This window comes from Myotis brandtii, unplaced genomic scaffold (assembly GCF_000412655.1).
Source record: "Myotis brandtii unplaced genomic scaffold, ASM41265v1 scaffold977, whole genome shotgun sequence".
NCBI classification, from domain to species: Eukaryota; Metazoa; Chordata; class Mammalia; order Chiroptera; family Vespertilionidae; genus Myotis; species Myotis brandtii.
In genome coordinates this window covers 566,060-571,012 of record NW_005372062.1, presented here as the reverse complement: position 1 = coordinate 571,012, position 4,953 = coordinate 566,060, and the positions used below count along the sequence as shown (strand labels likewise).

The 4,953-nt window shown below is 39.4% G+C and overlaps 1 long non-coding RNA gene across 1 annotated transcript; it reads right to left on the bottom strand.

Annotated features, from left to right (window-relative positions):
• Positions 1 to 744: 744 nt before the first annotated feature.
• On the bottom strand, positions 745 to 4,415 carry LOC106724797. Its single transcript, XR_001360632.1, has 3 exons — positions 4,330 to 4,415; positions 2,962 to 3,048; positions 745 to 805 (listed from the first exon to the last, which is right to left on the bottom strand). It is a non-coding gene; the product is annotated as an uncharacterized LOC106724797 (long non-coding RNA).
• Positions 4,416 to 4,953: the final 538 nt, after the last annotated feature.

The following is a 4,953-nucleotide window of genomic DNA, read 5'->3' as shown; positions in this document are numbered from 1 at the left end:
TGACCACCAGGGAGCAGACGTTCAATGCAGGAGCTGAAGTGATGCACACTGGCCATTTACAGAGAAATGGGACTGTGGACCCGGCGCCCACAAAGCAACACTTGGCTTCCCCCAAGTGGGACACAGGCCCTGCCACCTCCCCAGAGTGACACCCCACCAAATTGCAGCCAATACTGCCGAGACCCCATGGAACAAAATGCGGCCCATAGCCCAGCCCAGCCTGGAAATGGTGGCTGTGGGTGCCGGGTAATGACATCATGTAGCAACGCCCGGCTTCCTCTCCCTAGCTACTAGCCTCCTTGCAATGACACTTCTATTATAGAGAAAGGGTGAATAATGATATTAAAATATTTCTTCTAATTAATTTCCTTTCAATGTGCATGAATTGATGTACTGGGCCTCTAGTTTTAAATAAATAAAAAGGAGCTGAGACTAGTTTGCACACTCTGTATAAACAAATAGAAATTAAATTCCTGCTGAATGCCTAGCTTCTTTATTTCATCTGCTTCTTGGCCCTATTCAAAGCACCTCTCACCTGCATTGTAGAGAATGTGAATTCCTGAGTCAGTAAGACATGTGCAATCTATTTGGTTGAAAAAAGAGTGGCCATACTTTTCTGATTAAATGATGCATTTATTATCTCAAGGTGCAGTATGAACATGGATTACAGGGCAATTTGGGAGTGAATTTTATAATTCTACATTTCCTAGATTCAATTTGATATTTTTTTTAGTTAAAACATGTGCTATATCTTCCTCTCTCTTGGTTTCCATCTCTCAGATAGCATTCTCATATTTCATTATACCTGGATAAAAACAAAACAAAACAAAACAAAACAACCAGAAATTATTGTTAGTATAAATTTAAAAAGTGCAATAGGTGATATAATTATATTACTCATTCACTCCATACATCTGACAATTTGATGTCACTTTCTGTCCCTTCATGGTACAGGATGAGGTAGCTCAGCCTACTAGAGCTGAAAAATGCCCCGACATTCATACCACCTATAGAAAGGAAGAATGGCATGATAAAAACTGCATGGGCTGTGGAAAGTAAGTACAGTGGGGCCTTGACTTACTAGTGTCCCGACTAACGAGTTTTTTGAGATACCAGCTGTCTCTCGGCAGATTTTTTGCATTGAGTTGATAGAGTAATTTGAGTTAACGAGCTCCTTAACGAGCTCGGTCGCAGAACAAATTAAACTCGTAAGTCAAGGCCCCACTGTATAGTAAAATGTTTAATGTTAGATGATAGGTGTGCTTAATGCACATTTTTTTTCAATTTTCACGTATATTTGAAATTTTTCATAATAAAATGTTAGGAAAAAAAGAAGAGTGGCCCTGGCTGGTATGGCTCGCTTGGAGTGTTGGCCCATGCATCAAAAGATTGTGGGGGTAAACTTTTGTGCATACCACAATATGCTTAACAAATATCCACTTACTGACTTTTCAGATTGTCAGGTGTTGATTCCTGTCTTTGGAAATAAACAGAATTTCCACTAGTATTTAATTAAAAAAATGCAAAAGAAAACAAAAGACAAATGACTTTAAAGAAAGCTGTACACTTGCAAATCATCTATGTCTGAATTTATAATCTCTACCACCAAAACATGTAAATTGCAATAAAACTCATGCAGCTATCTTCCTATGATCTCGTTAGGAACTAGAATTTTGTGTGTACCACCACAAAAAAAGAAAAAAATAGAAACCATCAACAAAACAACAAGAAAGCCCACTGCATGGGAGAACATATTTGCCAATGTTATCTCTGATAAGGGTTTAATCTCCAACATTTACAAGGAACTCATACAACTTAACAAAAGGAAGATAAACAATCCAATCAAAAAATGGGCAAAGGACCTAAATAGACACTTTTTGAAAGAGGACATTCAGAAAGCAAAGAGACATATGAAAACATGCTCAAAGTCACTAATCATCTGAGATGCAAATCAAAACAATGAGGTACCATCTCATGCTTGTCAGAACGGCTATCATCAACAAATCAACAAATGACAAGTGCTGGAGAGGATGCTGAGAAAAAGGAACCCTTCTTCACTGCTGGTGGGAACGCAAACTGGTGTAGCCACTGTGGAAAAAAGTATGGCGTTTCTTCAAAAAATTAAAAATGGAACTGCCATTTGACCCAGTAATACCACTTCTAGGAATAGATACCAAGAAACAGAAACACCAATCAGAAAGGATATATGCACCCCTATGTTCATAGAAGCACAATTTAAAATAGCTAAGATTTGGAAACAGCCTAAGTGCCCATCAGTAGATGAATGGATTAGAAAACTGTGGTACATCTACACGATGGAATACTATGCTGCTGTAAAAAAGAAGGAACGCAATAGCATGGATGGATCTGGAGAGCATTATGCTAAGTGAAATAAGCCAGTCAGTGAAAGATAAATACCACATGATCTCACTCATTTATGGATAATAGAGACATTACAAACTGTTGAACAAAAATAGAGGCAAAGAGGCATGGAATAGACTGTCAAACTACAGCAGGAATGTAGGGGAGGGTTAGGGGATGTAAGAGATCAACTGAAGGACTTGTATGCATGCGTATAAGCACAACCAACAGATGCAAAGACACTGAGGGCGAGGGGATGAGGGCAAGTGCGAGCGGCGGGGAGGGGCAGTGAGTAAGGAGGCCCGGGGAAGGGCAGTGGGAAAAAAAGAGAGACATATGTACTACTATCTGTAATACCTTAAACAAGAAAATAAAATAAAATAAAAAATAAATAAATAAATAGAAATAAAACTTCAAAAAAAGAAAGCAGCAATCCCTAAAGAGAATGTTCAGCTTAAAGGCAGTGAAGATTATAGTATTTAATTTTTAAGCAAATGCTCATCTAATTATTATGGGCAGTGATGATAACCAATACAGAGGCCAAGACAGAATTTTGAAATAATCAAAATCTTACCAAATGTAAGTATTACTTTGATTTACCTGAGTCTTTTGGCAGATATCCATTATCTTCATATGCTCCATTCTTTTCATTTGATCCTGTTGTTAATCCAGTAAATTTTATTGGCACTGCAAGATATTTGTGAATATTTACTGTTTTGAAAACTTTGCGAGGGAAATATAATTACCTAGAATACAATTTTACTTTCCCAGTGGCTAATCTTACCTTTTAAACCTATTAATTGTTCAGTGAATTTTCACTTATTGGCATCAGTCAAATGTAAATAAAGTTGGCATTCCACAAAATACACAAAAATAAAAAGGTAAATGAACTTTGAAAATTTGCCCATTATGTAAATATTTTTAGTCCTTTTGTCTTATGGAAAAAAATAGAAGTTTAACTGTGGCCCAGTTATCTGCACTTTCTCTAACCTCTGAATTAAAACGCTCTGCTCCCCTCCGAATTCTGAAGCAGAGTCACTAATGTGAGGTCAGCACATATTACCACAATGGTACAAAGTCATGGAATCCAGCCAGTCAATAATGGAGGGTTGGGCCTAGAGCCGTGGTCGGCAAACTGCGGCTTGCGAGCCACATGTGGCTCTTTGGCCCCTTGAGTGTGGCTCTTCCACAAAATACCACCTGCGGGCACGCGTACAGTGCGATTGAAACTTTGTGGCCCATGCGCAGAAGTCGGTTTTCGGCCTGGGCGAGTCTATTTTGAAGAAGTACTGTTGATATTTGGCTCTGTTGACTAATGAGTTTGCCGACCACTGGCCTAGAGGGTTGCTTAGCACCTATGCTTATAGGAGGGAATGAGACTAGGTTTCAGCCCTCAGGGAGATTGTAGTTGAGCAACAGAAGGCAGACAGATATCAATTATAATTCAGGATGACACACATACAAGAAGCAAATAGAGGAGGCAGTAGAATATACACAAGAAGGATTCTCTGATCAAAATTCCTGTCTTCCAGTCCTGCTCCCTCACTTACTAGCTGCTGAGTTTAAGCTACTTCCTCTCTGAGTCCCAGTTTCCTCATCTGTAAAATAGGAGTAAAAAATAGTACCTCTTTCATAGGGTTATTGTGATGGTTAAATAAGATAATCAGTGTCTGACACTGCTGTTGGCTATGGCTATTATACAAGGTGCCCCCCCGCCCCAAAATAATGTATACACACTGAAAGTATTTTAATAAGCACTGCCTTTATAATTATTCAAAGTGTGTATACACTTTTGGGACACCCTATATATGATAATATCTACATCCATAGTAAATCAACAACTCAGCACATCTCTAAACTCCCTTGTGCTCTTGAGAGGCCTAAACCTAAGTGGCTGCCTCTCATAATATGCTCTATGGAGACAGATTGCATAATCACAAAATATGAGAATAAAATGTGGATGCATACAAGGAGGTTGTTAGCCCTTGACCTTGTCCTTCCCCATCTAGAAGTGCTCATTGTACACAAGGCAGTTTCGGGCTGCACCTCTTCCACGGCCAGTCAGAAAAAAGTGAGCCAGAAGGTCTTCAGATCCTTCCCAAACACACTGGGATTGGGCTTGGGTTTCTGTCTGCACTGTGGAAGAACACCAAAGGGAGTTTTGCTGAGCTGCAGAATCCTAGGGCCATCTGGTGCTGCCAAACAAATGAGATGATGTTTTTTTAAAATATTTTTATTGATTAAGTTATTACATATGTGTCCTTATCCCCACATTACCCCCCATACCCCCCACTCATGCCCTCACCCCCCTGTTGTCTGTGTCCATTGGTTAGACCTATATGCTAGCATATAAGTCCTTTGGTTGATCTCTCCCTCTTACTCCCACCCTCCCCTTGAAGTGACTTCTTAATAGAGCTTTACAGTAATGCTCAAGCATTGGGGATGAACATGAACATAAAAACTAGTGTCCAGTTGTTGTCTTGAAATATTGGAAGGTGAAAGAATTGATAGAATAGTAACTAATACCAGTCAGGTAAGAAAAGACTCCAGAAAAATAGGACAGAAAAGGGGGGCGCAGATGTGGAGTGCTGA